Raw genomic sequence first — 9061 nt, forward strand, 5'->3', positions numbered from 1 at the left:
GTGTTATATACCAGCAGTCACTGCATAAATGTTCACTGCACCTGTGTGTGTGGCAGCTACACATTTGTAATACTAGTCCGACTGTGCATACATGTTCATGTTCACTGCACCTGCATGACAGCATGCAGTGTTATATACCAGCAGTCACTGCATAACTGTTCATGGCACCTGTGTGTGTGACAGCTGCACATTTGTAATACCAGTACGACCATGCATACCTGTTCATGTTACTGCACCTGCATGACAGCACGCAGTGTTATATAGCACCAGTCACTGCATAACTGTTCACTGCACCTGTGTGTGTGACAGCTGTACATTGTATTGATACCAGTCACTGCATACCTGTTCACTGCACCTGCGTGACAGCATGCAGAGTTATATACCAGTTACTGCATACCTGTTCACTGTACCTGTGTGTGTGGCAGCTGCACATTTGTAATATCAGTCCGTGCATACCTTTCACTGCACCTGTGTAACTGCACGTTGTTGTACCAGCGATCACTGCAACCTTTTCACTGCACCTGTGTAACTGCACATTGTTGTACCAGCAGTCACTGCAACCTTTTCACTGCACCGGTGTAACCGCACATCATATTAGTCAGGTCAGTGCATACCTTTCACTTCATCCCCCAAATATGGCCAAAAGAAGAGGCAGAGCCAGAGGCAGGCCACCCGGCAGGTCTGGTCAAGGTTGCGCTGTCGTGATTTTGTGCGGCCCTCGTCACCAAAGTACAGTGTTCAGAAGAAGGCACGTGCCATCAACCCCAATATTGTCAGAACGTAGTTGACCTTTTTAACACAGAACACCTCATCTTCCTCAGCTTCCGCACGGAAGCGTGACATATCTTCCTCCTCCTGCTCTGATTCTGGCACCCCACTTAACACTCCGTTAGCAGCCATCACCAAAGTGGCAACATCCCAGGGCTCAGCGGTGTGGAAATTTTTTTGTGTGTCTGCCTCAGATGAGAGCAATGCCATCTGTACTCTCTGCCACCGAAAACTGAGCCGTGGAAAGACCAAGACCGGCGTAGGGACAACTACCTTACGAAGGCACATGATTACAAAGCACAAACTGCAATGGGATGACCACCTGAGGAAAAACAGCACACAAAAGCAAAGCCACACACTGCAGTGTAAGATACCATCATGCAATTATTTCTCAAAAAAGGTGATACCCAAACTGTACCATGATGTTGAAAGGCAAGTGGTGTCATCTCTGGCACACAGCGTTGGGTCAAGGGTCCATCTGACCACGGATGCCTGTAGTGAGTGCTAGGTGTGTAATATAGTCCAGTTATTGGAGCTTTGCACATCAATGCAGATACATCATTCAATTATAAGTATTGTTTGAAAGCGCTGCCATGTCTCCTGCTGTGTAAAGCACGATCAGGCCCGCCCAAAGACAGTCCCCACACACAGCATCTCTGCCTGCACACCATGTGACTGCCTGCCCCAAGACTAAGTCGGTCCCCACACAGCATCTCTGCCTGCAGGCCGCTTGACTGCCTTCTCTGCCACTACCAACAGGGTCCAGGACTCCAGGTGGATTCCTGAATTTTGAAGGCCGCTGCTAGCAGCGGCTGCTATAGTAATTTTTCTGGTGCGTGTACATGCCTGCCGAATTTTTCTAGCTCCCCTTCGTGATCATTACCTTGCTGGGGTGAAGGGGCTTGCATATCACAATGAAGCAATGACCGGCTAAATGAGTGTGTTGGGGTTGGGGGGCACACCTGACCAAAGGAGATAATAAGGTCATTGCTTCATTGTGGACAGACCAAATTTGATCAGCTGGACACTCAGTCACTGTTGTTCTGAGATTTAACTACCTCAGCCCAACCATATGGGCTTCAAAACCACCATCGCCCACACTCTCACCATGGTACGCACCAGTCCAGCATGGCCGACGCTACACAAACATACAGAGGCGCTTAACTTGAATCCTTGTGAAGATCGCTTGATAGTCCTCCCTGAATTGCCTGAAGAAGTGGGATTGAGCCTGCGAAACGCGTTGACATTTTTTGGGGAGTTTCTAATAAATGTGTTTGACTGTCTGAATCGCAGTCGTTGTCGTGTCTGCTTGAGGGAGGTAAGACCACCACTTCCTCCTTCATTTTTGCCAATTAAGTTGGTTTTTAAGCTCATTTAATCTAATTTTATACTTTTGGGGCCTCTGTTCCTTATATACAGTCACTACACAAACAGCTGTTTGCCGTGCGTTACACAGTGAGTTTAGTCTGTCAGTGTGAAGCAGTACACGAATTAAACTACCTGATTGATGTATACACATCAATGCATGTTTTAAAGCACTTTAGGCCTCAAAATTAGCAATAAAATGTGATTCTGCCCTTAAACCCTGCTGTGCGTCAAATCCAGATTTTTCCCTGGGGAATTTTGGCGTGTATCCCACTCCGCCATGCCCTCCTACAGGTGTTAGACCCCTTGAAATATCTTTTCCATCAATTTAGTGGCCACAATTAATGTTTGTAGTTTTGAAGGTTCGCCTGCTCATTGAAGTCTATGGCGTTTCGAAAGTTTGCATGTTCGCGAACTTTTTTCGCGTGTTCGGGTTCGAAGTTCGCGAACCTAAAATCGGAGGTTTGAGACAACTCTACTGGCATGTAAGCACATCTAAAGTGATGCAAGAAGCCTTTTCCTCTTTAATAAGCGGACACAGGAACAGCTAATGCAGACCAGTCTGCATAGCTTGTGGCAGAAACCTACTTCACTTTCCAATTCATACCAAACAGGACTTGGTGAACTGAAGCAACATTTTTCTGAAAATTACTGATCTTCTATCGCACCTTTGTGAATTTGCAAAAAAAAGTCTAATATACCGAATACAGTACTTTACCTCAGTGCTGCTCGAACTTACCCCTTTTCAAAATCCGAATTGAATTCGGATCCGGATACCCAGATATCCGGATCCGAATCGGATATCCGAATCCAATTTTTTTGGTATCCGAGTAAAATCGAATATCCGAACCCAACATCCTGGATATCCGGATAGAAAATCGGAAGTGGCCTGAAAATCTCTCTCTCTCTCTTTCTCTCTCTCTCTCTATGCCTCCGAAAGGGATTTTTGCTTCTGCTCGAATATCCTAACTAACTATCTGCCCGGATTTCGGATTTTCACATAGAAATTAGAGTTTGCTCGGATACTTCTATCCGTATTTACAAAGATATCCGAATTCCAATTCAAAGTTCGGATAGTGGAAAAAGTTCGGAATATCTGGGTAGTTCGGATACCCAAATATTGGATGAGCACCACTGCTTTACCTACCTGATTTTCTTATCGAACAACCCTTTGTGAATATCAGCCTATGACATATGACAATGATAGGGATTAGATTGTGAGCTCCTATGAGGGATAGTCATTGACATGACTATGTACTCTGTAAAGTGCTGCAGAAGATGTCAGTGCTGTATAAATACATCGTAGGACATTAGTAGGATAAGATTGCGAGCTTTTCTGAGGACAGTCAGTGCCATGAATATGTACTCTGTAAAGTGCTGCAGAAGATGCCAGTACTATATAAATACATTATTATAATATGGTTAGGCCATTACGCTACTGTGCGTCCATCTAAAAATGGCGCAGGGAGAAAAATGGTGCACCGTTCTGCCGATAAATGTATCATAAAACGCTATTTACCGTTTTAATGTAAATACATTAAAGCGTTAAATAGTGTTTTCTGATACATTTATTTCAGAATGGTGGGCCATTAAAAAATGCAGGGGGCTGCTAGTATATGCAGTGGGGTTTGGGGGAGAGAGGCAGCGGGACACTGGAGGGAATATGCATCGGGGGAGGATGTGTGCAGAGGCATACGTTACCTTGTCCCAGGCCGGCGATCGCTCCTTCCCTCCGCTCCTTAATTTCTTCCATTCGTTTGCTGTAGTCCTGCAGACGGCCAATCACCATGCGGGGACTGAAGCCACATGGTGATTGGCCGGCTGCAGGACTACAGCAAACGAATGGAAGAAGTGAAGGAGCGGAGGGAAGGAGCGATCGGCGGCCGGGACAAGGTAATGTATGCATGATGGCGCCTTCATGAGCCTGCAGGCATTACGCATGAGTGTCCAGTATTTCGGCCAGAAAACCCCCAGCTCCCTAGAGCATGACCTTTCACTGTAGGTGTACAGATACTCGTCGACGGCTTTCTCCTGTTGTAGCAGGCGGTCAAACATGAGGATCATTGAATTCCAGTGAGTCGGGCTGTCGCAAATCAAGCACCTCACCGGCAAGTTGTTTCTCCACTGAGTATCGGCCAAGTGCGCCATGGCCGTGTAGGAATGCCTGAAATGCCCACACACCTTCCTGGACTGCTTCAGGACTTCCTGTAAGCCTGGGTATAATCTTTGAGCACATGTGCCATGCAGGGTACATGTGTCAACTTTCCCAAACTCTAACTGCTCCAGTGTGACTCTCCGCTTTGAGGTAAGACATGTCCAAGATGGCAGGACACCGTCGTTGCTGGCATGCAGCATAGGCCCTGGGGAGCTGGGGGTGTGTAGTTGGAGAGGAGATCGCAGCACCAGTAGAATGGCACTGCCACTCAGCCGAGGAGGAGGACGACAACAAAGAGGATGTAGCAGGAGGAGACGGAGAGGAGGTGGCAGCAGGCCTGCCTGCAAGTCATGGAGGTGTCACAGCTAGGTCCGCTGCACAGCCACTTACACCCTGCTTGCCAGCAGTCACCAGGTTGACCCTATCTGCCATATAAGTAATGTACCTGCCCTGACCGTGCTTTGCAGACCAGGCATCTGTGGTCAGATGAATCCTTGACCCAAAGCTGTGTGCCAGAGATGACACCACTTGGCTTTCAACATGACAGTTTGGGTATCAACTTTTGAGAGAAATAATTGCGGCCTGGTATCTTCCACTGTGGTGTCCCAATCGACACAAATTTTCGGAAGGCCTCAGAGTCCACCAGCTGGTATCTTAACAGCTGGCGAGCTAACAGTTCCGCCAAGCCAGTTGTCAGACGCCGGGCAAGGGGCTGACTGGCAGACATTGGCTTCTTCCGCTCAAAGATTTCCTTCATGGATACCTGGCTGCTGCTGTGGGCAGAGGAGTAGGAACCACTCAAGGTGAGAGGCGGAGTGGAGGAGGGTGGCTGTGAAGGTGCAAGGGATAAAGTGGCTGAAGATGCTGCACCTGAAGGAGGAAGGATGGTGGATTTGCGTTTGTGTGGTGGTCATCCCATAGCTTTTTGTGCTTTTTCATCATGTGCCTTCGTAAGGAAGTTGTCCCTACGTGGGTCTTGGTCTTTCCATGACTCAATTTTTGGTGGCAGAGAGTACAGATGGCATTGCTCTCATCTGAGGCAGACACACAAAAAAATTCCACACCGATGAGCCCTGGGATGTTGGCACTTTGGTGGTGGCGTCAGCAGCTGACCTTGAAGGGCATGTTGGCTGGCTGTCCATAGGTGGCAATACATGCTGCCGGACACTGCCACAAGCTATTTCTGATGACGAGCTCCCCCTGCTTCTTTTAGCAACTCATTAGTCTCCTCCTATTCCTCTCTGACTTCCACTCTGAACTGTCCCCTGTTCATCTTTTCTATTGGAAACCCACGTGACATCCATGGCAGTATCATCATCATCATCATAATCATCCTCCACAGCTTTGCTTGTATCAGACACCTCCAAAACTGCACCAACAACAGGTACTTCATCATCCTCACACCTTACTTCCATACTGATGCCTAACTCAGACATATGAGGTGGTGGTGTAACATGCTTAGCACCGCCATCTTGTAACAATAATGTCTGTGAATCAGTTAATTCCCCACCAAATAACTCCTGCAAAGTGTCAAATGGAGCGGATGTGGTGCTAGTAGTAGCAGTGGTGGTTGCGGAGGAAGATATGTCACGGTTCCGTGCGGAAGCTGAGGAAGATAAGGTGTTCTGTGTTAAATAGTCAACTACGTCCTGGCAATCTTGGGAGTTGATGGCACGTGCCTTCTAAACACTGAACTTTGGTCCAGGGCCGCACAAAGTCACGTCAGCACGACCTTGAACAGACCTGCCAGGTGACCTGCCTCTGGCTCTGCCTTTTTTTTGTCCATATTGGGGGGAGATGAAGTGAAAGGTATGCACTGACTTGACTAATACAATGTGCAGTTACACAGGTGCAGTGAAAATGGATGCACTGACTGCTGGTATATAAAACAATGTGCGGTCAAACAGATGCAGTGAAAGGTATGCAGAGACTGCTGATATAACAATTTCCAGTCACACAGGTGCAGTGAAAAGGTTGCAGTGACTGCAGGTATAACAATGTGCAGTCACACAGGTGCAGTGAAAATGGATGCACTGACTACAGGTATATAAAACAGCGTGCGGTCACACAGATGCAGTGAAATGTATGCAGTGACTGCTGGTATAACAATGTGCAGTCACAAAGGTGCAGTGAAAATGGATGCACTGACTGCTGGTATAACAATGTGCAGTCACACAGGTGCAGTGAAAATGGATGAACTGACTGCTGGTATATAAAACAGCGTGTGGTCCCACAGATGCAGTGAAATGTATGCAGTGACTACTTTATAAAACAGCGTGCGGTCACACAAGTGCAGTGAAAGATATGCAGTGACTGGTATATAAAACAGCATGCAGTCACACAGCTGCAGTGAAAGGTATGCACTGACTGCGGGTATATAAAACAGCGTGTGATCACACAGATGCAGTGAAAGGTATGCAGTGACTGCTATATAAAACAGCATGCAGTCACACAGGTGCAGTGAAAATGGATGTACTGACTGTGCTGGTATATAAAGCAGCATGTGGTCACACAGATGCAGTGAAATGTATGCAGTGACTGCTATATAAAACAGCGTGCGGTCACGCAGGTGCAGTGAAAGGTATGAAGTGACTGGTAAGCTACCAAAATGCGATCACCAAGAAAAAATCCTCCTACCTATCACAGGAGATCGCAAAGGCCACCAACAGGCCAGCCCAACTATTCCGCACAGTTGATAGACTCTGTAACCCATCCTGTCTAAACCCTACTATAACTCCCTCAAAGGAGCTATGTGAGAAATTTGCTTGCTACTTTGCTGACAAAGTATCCTCTATTCGGTCTCTCATTCAGTCCACAGCACCTAAGACTTATTCAAATCCTGGAAATAGTTGCAAGAACAACCTAACATTCTGGACTGACTTCAAAAGCATTAGTGAGGAAGAGATCTCAGACATCCTCCGTCGCCTCCGCCAGACAACCTGTGACCTGGACCATGGACCAACTAAACATATGCTGAAATGCCCTGACCTGCTTGGTCCAGCATTTTACAAAATAGTAAATGGCTCTCTGCAAGCAGGGAGGTTTCCTACCTCTCTAAAAGAAGGAATCATCAAGCCCCTTCCATGGATCCAGATGCAATGAGCAGCTACAAACCTGTCTCCAACCTCCCCTTCTTAGGTAAAGTTATTGAAAAGGCTGTCTATTTGCAACTTGAAACCAGGCTGTCATTAAACAACATCCTGGACCCTCTACAATCTGGCTTTAAGAAACACCACAGCTGTGAAACAGCCCTCATCCAAGTCTGCAACGATCTGCTCATGCCATGGCAAGGGACGGAGGGGAATGCTCCATCCTAATCCTGTTGGATCTCCAGGCGCGGAGCTAGGGGGGGTCGGGGTAGGTCAAGTGCCCCCGGGCGCCAGGTCCCTAAGGGCGCCCAGCTGAGCTGATTTTTTTTTTTCTGCGGAGGGGAGCAGCGCAGAGAAGAGGGAGAGCTATGCGGACGGTGGAGAAGGGGGCCATCTCCCCCCCTTCTCTCACCTTAGGGCTCTCCCTCCCTCCATCGCTGTCCCCTCCGTTATTGTCCGGGTGCTGGCGCAGCGGGCGGGACTCACCTCCGTCTCGCTCCAGCGCCGGCCGGAAGTTCGGATCCCGCAGCCGCTGCTCTGGTCTGGACTAGACCAGAGTAGCGGCAGATCCATCCGCGCTGCGACGAGACGGAGGTAAGTTCCGCCCGCCGCCGCTGCCAGCACCCGGACAATAACGGAGGGGACAGCGAGGGAGAGAGAGCAGCTCTCCCTCTTCTCTGCGCTGCTCCCCTCCTGCTGGGGAGGCAGGGAGGGGGACACCTGGCTACCTACTCTGGGCATATATACCCCTGGCTACATCTACTGGGCATATATACCCCTGGCTACATCTACTGGGCACATATACCCCTGGCTACATCTACTGGGCACATATACCCCTGGCTACATCTACTGGGCACATATACCCCTGGCTACATCTACTGGGCATATATACCCCTGGCTACATCTACTGGGCATATATACCCCTGGCTACATCTACTGGGCATATATACCCCTGGCTACATATACTGGGCATATATAGCCCCTGGCTACATCTACTGGGCATATATACCCCTGGCTACATCTACTGGGCATATATTCCCCTGGCTACATCTACTGGGCATATATACCCCTGGCTACATCTACTGGGCATATATACCCCTGGCTACATCTACTGGGCATATATTCCCCTGGCTACATCTACTGGGCATATATACCCCTGGCTACATCTACTGGGCATATATACCCCTGGCTACATCTACTGGGCATATATACCCCCTGGCTACATCTACTGGGCATATATATACCCCTGGCTACATCTACTGGGCATATATACCCCTGGCTACATCTACTGGGCATATATACCCCTGGCTACATCTACTGGGCATATATACCCCTGGCTACATCTACTGGGCATATATACCCCCTGGCTACATATACTGGGCATATATACCCCCTGGCTACATATACTGGGCATATATACCCCCTGGCTACATATACTGGGCATATATACCCCCTGGCTACATATACTGGGCATATATACCCCCTGGCTACATATACTGGGCATATATACCCCTGGCTACATATACTGGGCATATATACCCCCTGGCTACATGGACTGGGCATATATACCCCCTGGCTACATATACTGGGCATATATACCCCTGGCTACCTACTCTGGGCATATATACCCCTGGCTACATATACTGGGCATATATACCCCCTGGCTACATATACTGGGCATATA

Source organism: Hyperolius riggenbachi, chromosome 6 (assembly GCF_040937935.1).
Source record: "Hyperolius riggenbachi isolate aHypRig1 chromosome 6, aHypRig1.pri, whole genome shotgun sequence".
In the NCBI taxonomy this organism is placed as follows: Eukaryota; Metazoa; Chordata; class Amphibia; order Anura; family Hyperoliidae; genus Hyperolius; species Hyperolius riggenbachi.